This window comes from Nuphar pumila, chromosome 16 (genome assembly GCF_984573655.1).
Source record: "Nuphar pumila chromosome 16, dmNupPumi1.hap1.1, whole genome shotgun sequence".
In the NCBI taxonomy this organism is placed as follows: Eukaryota; Viridiplantae; Streptophyta; class Magnoliopsida; order Nymphaeales; family Nymphaeaceae; genus Nuphar; species Nuphar pumila.
The window spans coordinates 25,887,586-25,896,973 of NC_143264.1; positions in this window are offsets into that span (position 1 = coordinate 25,887,586).

A 9,388-nucleotide genomic window follows, 5' to 3' on the forward strand; every position below is an offset into this window, starting at 1 on the left:
AATAAGGTTTTAAACATGAGAAACCATGTCTTTCAAGATAAATTCTTCCCCGCCCAGTTCAGATCTGCAGACTGAGGCATTTTTTAAAATTTGGAGTGTTTTCTTTGCCACTAAGCTCAGCTTTCAACCGGCTTAGTAGCAAAGAGGGGCATCTGTGAACACCCCAAATTTTTTAAAATTTGATAAATATTCTCTTTTTGCCCCTAGCCCCCATTTTCTGAGTAAATTGAGTCATTTTCACTCAAGATTGGAGTTTGTTTCTCGGATTTACTGGAATTAAATCCATCTTATATATATGACTCGATTTTGAATTCGGATCCATTGTAAAAATCCAAATCTGAGCCTCGTTATCCAATTTTCAAAAATAGCAAAAAGAATTTCTGAAAGGTTCAAACAGTCGATCCAGTGTCTATTTGGATTCAATGGTTTGTATTGTTGAGAAACTATATTTTGATTATACATGATGATATGCTTTCATGATGTATATATATGATACATGATAAATACATGATATGATTTTATGAGATATGATAAATATGATATGCTTTCATATGTGAAACTGAATATGTTATATTATGATTGGATATGATGTGCTATGTATTTAACGAGTATTTGATGCAAGGTTATTTCACCTGAGAAGAGTGAAGACAACTTGATCAAGTGCAACTATTTGATGCAATCATACTACTCTGAAGAAAAAGCTTGATGGGCCATACATTCATAAAGATTATCCAAGAAGATTGGCTACTTCAAGATGAAGATTTTTTTCTTCTTTAGAGTCATATGTAACAGAACCTTTAGAAGCATGCATATTTCATATTAGACTATATGCTTTGAATTCATACAAGTCATTTATTTACAAAAAGTTAAGCTTTCATAAAATGATACGTTATGTATATTGTAGCATTTCAAAAACACTTTTTTTTTAACAAATTATTGTACTTCCTATAATCATTTATGCAAAAAAACATTTTGACAAGATATAAAAGCTCATGATTTCAAAAGCATTTATGAAAGAAAACGACAAAATACATTGATTCATAATACACAATTGTTCATCTTGAATTGACGATTTGAGAAAACAAATATTATTTTATACACAACTACTTATTGTTTAACAAAACAATTAATTTAGGAAATGACCATTTATTTATTTAATACTAAAATCCACACTAAAAAATGTCGACTTATACTTAAAGTCATCATTCTTTTGTAAACATTAAATGACACTTCAAAAGCATTTACTCAAGAAATGACCATTTATAAAATAAAGTACTTAACAAGCATTTATTGTATTTATATACAATTAAACAAAGAAGTGATGATTTGTAAGAAAACAATTAATGTACTACAAATCATTTAATTGAGTAAAGACACATTACATTATAAATTACATTTCTAAATACTTCAACATTTAATGTACTACAAAACATTTATTTTGAGAAAAGACCCATTACAAATTAAATCTCATTTTTAATTACAATAACGTATAGTGTACCTCAAATATTTAAATTTAGAAATGACGACTTGAAAAAAGTATCATTTTTTAATACACCAAACATTTAATACTTAAACAATTCTTTAAATTATGGAATGACGACTTTTTGAAAAAGCAATATAGTACAAATATCATTTCACACATTTTCTCATAGAAAGTTGTTTTGAGATGACCTGGCATCTCACATCACAAAAGGACAATTATTTCAAAAAGCAACGACTATTTTTGAAAGACCTATATATATACACACAAAATAATATCAAAAGATAAGTGAGTGTTCAAAGAGAAAAATTCCTACTCGACACACTGAAAAAGAGCTTAGGAAAAGAAAAAGAAAAGAAAGAGAAAAAGACAAGAAAAGCTCTCTGACAAAAGAATCAAGTGTGTGTGAAGAAAAAGAAAAGGAACATTTTGTTCTCCTGATAGATTATTCTGCCTATTTTCAAAAGGGAGAACATTCTGAGAATCTTCATACGTGCATTCATATTCTGCATATCATTCTGAAGGTTCTTTAGGAAAGTGTTGTAATTTTATGTTATCTATTGTATCCCTTCTCTGTTGAGAGAAGTAGACCTCTGTGAAAGAGGGTGTTTCCCTTCTCTGTTGAGAGTAGACCTCTGTGAAAGAGGGTGTTTCTCTTCTCTGTTGAGAGAAGTAGACCTCTGAGGAAGAGGGTGTTTCCCTTCTCTGTTGAGAGAAGTAGACCTTTGAGGAAGAGGGTGTTGTACTATTTATCCCGTAACACAAATTTTATAGTGAAAGGCTCAAGTATTTTACTTGGGGACTGGATGTAGATCAGTAACTCGGCCGAACCAGTATAAATTATGTGTTTATTGTGTTGTGCCTAATTGTCATATTTTTTATATTATCAATCTGCAACGAATTTCACTATTCAACCCCCCCCCCCCTCTCTAGTGGAATTTCATGTATGTCTCGATTCGATATTCAAAACTCGGATATTTTCTCAAAATCTGGATCTAAACTCATTTTCTGAAGAAATTTCAAAATTAAAAACCTGAATTCTCATAAAGCCTTTTTTATAAATATTTCTCAAAAATATAAATATATATATATATATAGTTTTAAAATCCCTTATTTTCTTTCAATTTTAGAGTTTTTATTTCAAAAACACCAAAAAATGAAAATACAAAGAAAAGAACAAAAGAATTCAAAAGAGAAAAAAAAATATACAAAAGATTGGTTGAGAGACCTTTTTTTTATTATTATAAAGGTTGTTTTAGTGAAAACCCCGTTTAGAAAAAATTTATCAAAAGGGACCCTATTTTGAAAAACTTTAAATTTTTGAGGGACCTCCGTTGCAAAATTTGCAACGCTTTTCCCTTGTCAGGCCATTGCAAAGAGGTGAAAGGTGAGGAACGCTCCCATGTGCCTTCTCCCCATCTCCGCCCTTCGATCATTCTCATCACCCTGTCGATCACCAACAACCTTCCACCTTCTCGAGCCTTCTGAGGCTTATAAAAACTGGCGTTGAGAAGGAGTAGAGGATCGATCCATTTTTTTCGCCATCCACTCCTTCACAATTCACTCTCGATTAACCTCTTCTTCTCTTCTCCTTCTCCATCAGAAAAGGATTTTGAGAAGAAGGCATAAGGGAAGCTCTTTCTGCTCCTGCAACACAAAGTCCTCTGGAACCCTCTTCAATGATGATGATGGCTCCATCATCTGATACACAAAATCCTTGCTACAAATGTCAGCTGGTGAATTTCATTGATTGAAAAACTAACCAGCAGAAGTATCTAATAATGGTTGCATAATTTGACTTGTTGTCGTGTGAATCATTGAAGTTATGTAGAAATTACTAAATGCTATCGCCCATTTCAGCAATTGTTGAGCATTTCTGATATTAAAGTCGATCATCTGGATCGATGAAGTGATATCCAGCAACTTCCCAAAGTTTTGAAGCGAATCTGATTAATCAGTATTACCACTCTCTAGAAAGATACATCTTACCATTACTGTCAAATACCATATGTGCTAAGCATTGCGGCAACTGTTTAATGGATCTTACCTTCAAGCCTGGTATGTGAATTTTACTGAGTTCCTCAAAATAAACATTGTTATGCTCTTCCACTGAGTTTTCATTTACTGTGTTTTGTTCCTTGTCCTAATGAGCAGCAGTTGAACGTCATCGTTCAACTAAGATATCCCTTCTTTTTCTTGGGGGCTTATGACTACAAGTTGTGAGTCTTGCGTGATTTAACAATGGAATTGCATCTCCAATAGTTGCATGGGAGTCCATCAGATACATGTCTGGAATAAACAGGAATCAAATCATAATACTGGGACTTTGTTTGCAATATGTTAATATGAATGTATTAGCAATATGTTATCACTAGATGAGTTAGCTTTGGTGAACAAGTTGGTGCACATTGCTCAGGTAGTTTGGGTAACAAGTTAGTTAGCCTGTGACTTAGCATAGGCTGTAGCCATACATGGGTAGTTGGTGTGGATATTGATGATGAGTATATGACAGCCTCTTAATCGAAAGTATGAATCAGCAAATCTAAGTTAAACAGTGCACAGGGCCTCGTTTTATAAAATTTCCATTTTCATTATCTCATAACACTTAGCTTCTCACCACTTGTATCTCCTCACCACCAACATTTTGTGTCTACTGTAGCTACTTTCAAAACCTCCTACCACACATTCTGCGCCTACAGTAGAATGCATTACCCACATTCATTACCCTGCAGCCTTGTTGCACTTACCCATATAGGCTACCATGTATATCGATTCTTACACTGCACTACACTCTCATGTGTTGTACATATGCACCTCCAGCACCTATGCCTTTGGCCTTTCACAACACTCACTGCATATACCAAACACATGTGTACTCTTAACTGTCTTACTTATGTACCCATAGTAGCACCTTCTCACAAAAGGTGAATTTTTCAGCGATGGATAATGCTTTCATTTCCCCTTTGCCTCATTTTCGTAACATGTTCATGTTGTAGCATATTTATAGGCATTTTATCCTCAGCATAAGTCATAGGCTTTAGGTCTTAAATTGTGAAGTAGCCATATGCTCTTACGGGAGTCGGTTCTTATGCATTATGATTTATGTGACACCATACCACCCTCATTTAGCTTAATGTGTCACGCATACATAAGGCATTTCATTTTTGTTAGCATAAAGTATGTATATGTACATTTTCTACCTAGTTTAAAGCACTGTATATTCATTCCTCCATTTGAATAGGCATTTTTCAGGTAGGCCTTTAGCTCTAATAGAACATCTTTAATTTTCCTTTATGGTTTTACCTTATGTTGCCCCATGCTAACCTTGTTTTGCAGAGAAGATGTAAAAATGTTAAATTCCTCCTTAGATTAGGAATTTTATCATTTCAATTCCAATTCTAAATTGTAATAGTTAGACATCGATGAGAATTTTACATTTTTTGTACTAGATTAGAATGTATGAGCATACATGTCTTAGAAATGCTTATTTTCATATCATTTTTCTATTATTTCAAAAAATCACGAATGGGAACATGAATGGCACGTGCATCATTCTAATTGCAGGTGATTAAATCCTAAGTTGATGATTTGCATCAATGGTCATAGTCAGGATGTGAACAAAACTTATGATTTTCATCTTTTATGGAATAACATTGGATCCACTCGATCCTTTTCAAAAATCATCATGTTTCCAAAATATTTTTTCTTCCTTTAATAGAGTTTAATTTAAAATCAACTCAAGATATATATATCAGTGGCCATAGTCAGGATATATTGAGGGTTAATTTCATTTTAAACCTTATAAAGGCACCAAAATATGTTTTATTCTTCACTTGAATTTAAATATGATTATTATATAATACATTTTATGACCATAGTCAGAAATGTATTATATCTTCAATCTTATTTTAATTCACTTAAAGAATGAAATATGTTTTTCAAATCCAATTTCAAATTCTTTAATTCATTTCATTATTTAGGATAGAATTACACCATATTTTCAAACATTCTTTTTCAAAATCAGAGTGATTTTAAGATATATTTTTAAGTATCTTCTTCATTTCTCAAGTCAACCTTTAAAATCTTATTTAAATTCATCCTTTTATTCCCGATTCTATCTTATTTCAAAAATTCAATCTTCAATTTCAAAGTCCAATTTGACATTGAAACTTCAAATTCAAATCAACTTTGAAATTCAAAATTCATTTTCAGAATTCAATTTCAAATTCAATTTAGCATTTCAGATCAAAATTCAAAGTGCAATTTAACTTTGAAATTTTGGATTCATCTTCTGATTCCAAAACTCAAGCTTTAAATCAAAGTTTATCCTTTATTTTTCAAAATCTCCAAAGTTCTATCTAAAGATTGAGTCTTGATTCTTAATTCAAAATCAAGGTTTTTAGATTAATTCTGAATTTCAAAATTTGATTTTTCCTAAGTTTAAAGCCCATTTTTTTTCAAATTTGGGCTTCTAAAACCCAGACCCATCTTTAAAGTCTCATTTGGATTTTCAAAATCCAATTTCATCTTAGATTCTAGATTTAGAAGCCAATTTCACCTTGGATTCAGATTTTCAAATCCAAGTCTATCTAGGATTCCAGATTTCAGGATCCAATTCCATTTAGGATTCCAGATTTCGGATTCAATTTCATCTTGGATTCCAGACTTCGGATCCAATTCCATTTAGGATTCCAGATTTCAGATTCAAATTCATCCTAAAAATCCAGATTTCAAATCTAATTCTGTTTTCAAATTCCACCTAGATTCAAGATCCATTCTAATTTCAGATTTTAAAATCCAAAATTTAAATCCCTTTCAAGATTCCATATCAAATTCGAATCCTAGATTCAAATTCGAAATTCAAAGTTCATTCTAACTTTGAAAATTCATCTTCACTTCAAAAATTCTGTCTCAGTTTTCAAAATCTCCTTTTCTCCTTATTTTCTTCAAGTCAAAAATCCATTTTCCAAAACTTTGATTATTCCAAGACTTGGAATTTCAAGTCTCTTCTTCCAAATCTATTTCAAATTCTAAGTTAGATTCAAAATCTAACTTTTTCAAATCAATTTCAAATCTTCGAATCATTTCTTCACTCCATTATCAAATCTATTTCAAGATCACTTGGAAAATCCCAAATTTCTAAACTATTTTCTCAAAAGCATACATTTCTGCATTTGCATTACACCAACATGATTCTTTGTGCATTTAGACTTAGAATAAATTCTTAGAGAATATTTAGGCAAAACAAAAGGCATAAATTTGATCCTTGGTTTGATTACCTCTAGTAAAGGCGCCAGGAACGGTCGAACCTCGTACCGACGAGCGAATCCCGTCTCTTCATTTTTTTGCAAATTTTCAAAATGGAGACGAGTAATTTCAAAACATTTTTTTCAAAATTAAGGTCAAGTGAGACCTTTGCAAAAGAGTTTCTCTCTCTTTCTTTCTTTTCTCATTCTCTCTTCTTTTCTATCTTTTTATTCCCCCTTCAAAAAGAGAATAGAGGCTAGAAAGGCAAAGAGAAGGAAAGAGAAGAATACAAGAGGAAAAATTTTGCAATGATCACACTGGTTCGGCTTCTAAGTGCTCCAGCTTTTTGAGCACGGATAGACCTCTTTCACAAAATCGCATGGCCTTCTTTCAGCACACCAGCTAGCGGGTTTGGGCCTACATGTCTGGCCAGACCAGGTTGTGTGTTGTCCCAGCCGTGGGCTGGTTATCTGCCCAGCAGGGGCAGCAGTTCATACCTTTTGCACAGGCAGCTTTCGAGCTCCGCCTACGCAAACACTGGCAAGAACCGGTGCGATCTTTTGCATTACGAAACCGACCGTGGGTCAGTCCCTTCGCCAACCATAGATTCCAGTCCTTAGGATTCCAGGTTGACAGCACCTTAAGTGTTGGTTTTTTCCTACAATTACAACCTCGTGTCAGCACCATATGTGCTATAAAAGTTCTATGGTAGTGTGCAGCATGGCAGCATACGGCTGCAACTTTCCGTAGTACGTATTATGCTTGATGGCAGCACCTCGTGCGCAACAAACTCCTTGTAGCAGTGCGCTAGCTGGCAGCACCTTGTACACAACAATTTTCTTGTAGCAGTGTGCTTGATGGCAGCAGTTAGTAGGTTGTGTTTTCTCTACACACTTTGAGTGCACGACACCGAATGTTTTATTGTGTTTTCCCTATGCAATTCACATATGTTGGCAGCACATGGCTGCTGCAGATTTCTACACGTTTGACACCTTTGGGGCAGCGCTATTGGCTGCTAGGATTACAACAGTAAGAACATAGTTGGATAGTGTAGCAGCTATCAATACCTTGCACCTGTAAACTCAGTATAGTCATATTTGTAGCTTGTCGAAGCGGCTTATTGTGAACATAATAAAAATTTTATCATGATTGATTATGACACATCACGTGCACTACTCATCACCACAATGAACTACATAGAATGAGCGCTAGACTAAGAGTTGTGATTTTTACATAATATTTCATAAGTACATTATTGTCACATGCACTTCTAGCATGAGCTTTATGCGAATGCGCATTGGCCATAGAGGTATGCGGAAAATGGACATGGCTTGCTCAAAAAAGACATGGCACATACAATTACATCATGGAAACATTAACGCAATAACATGTGTGGAATGATTCAAGAATGATACGCGAAAGTTATGGTTGTTTGTGCAATGAATTTTGTTGCTAAGGTACACTCCACACTTGCACATATTGGCACGATCTTGATATGAAACATGTGTGTCACACCTAGTTGGTACCATTCACATTTTGGTATGTTCTAAGATATTGACAAAAGCATGCCAATGGAACTAAAACACGTACACAAGCACTTGGCTCATGAATGGTGTAAATGGAGTTAACACACTTTTGCAACACACGCGATTATGCCATATCACACGTGCACTACTTGACACATCTGTGAGATTTCTATCATATGCATGATATTCAATATGGTGATGTCTTCAAATTATGTTTAATGAAATACCTTACATGGCATAGTTATAAATTTTACATTATAAGCATGGTGATTCAAGTCTTGTAAGTTTTTCATAACATGTATGAATCATAAAAATGACAGCATGATGATTGATAGTTTCACGAACACGTTGGCACATTATGTCATAGAACTAAATTGTGTTGAATTAAGCATGTCTGTATATCAAGTGTCGTATTCTTTAAGGTGTTATTATCATGCTATGAATGTGCAATACTACTACTTGTATAAATCTCTTGAATAGACTCTTGTATGATTCACATCACATGGATGTATATGCACATTTGACACTTGACTCATCCTGAATGACAAGGGGACATGAACATCACAGTAGGGTTATGACACATGTTTACAAATCTAGGTGTACTTTGGAACTCTATGGCGAGTTGTGTTGGGCGTTGGGCCCTTTTTGTGAGTAGAGCTCACTTGTGCTTGTTGTGTCATAAACCCCTAAATAATGAATGTGTGATGGTCGCCTTTACAGGCAAAGAGCTATTTCGTGATCGTGTAAGGCTTGAGCACGTGAATGGGCGGGCTAGTCCTTTGAGTGTTGTTTGTGTTGCCTTGCGGAGAACACAAGGCCAGATGGGTCTAAGTACCTCGAAATAAGAGAATGTTGACTAACTAAAGCCCTAAAAAGATAAATCGTCTGATCGCCCATTCACAAAATGGTTCACCTTGGAGAGGGTGAATGGTACAACCCTGAGTGATCGATCGATTTTATGATACATTTTAAGCAGCAAAGGCGTCCTTTGGCCTCCAGTCACTTAGAGTTAGGGAGGTCGAAGTGACCTATTAAAGTGCCTCAGCTACTGCAGTAGTGTGGATTGTAATCTTTTACCTATGTGAGGTTTTCTCTCAGCCATGGCGCCCGCATGAGGTTTTACTCGGTCTGTAGG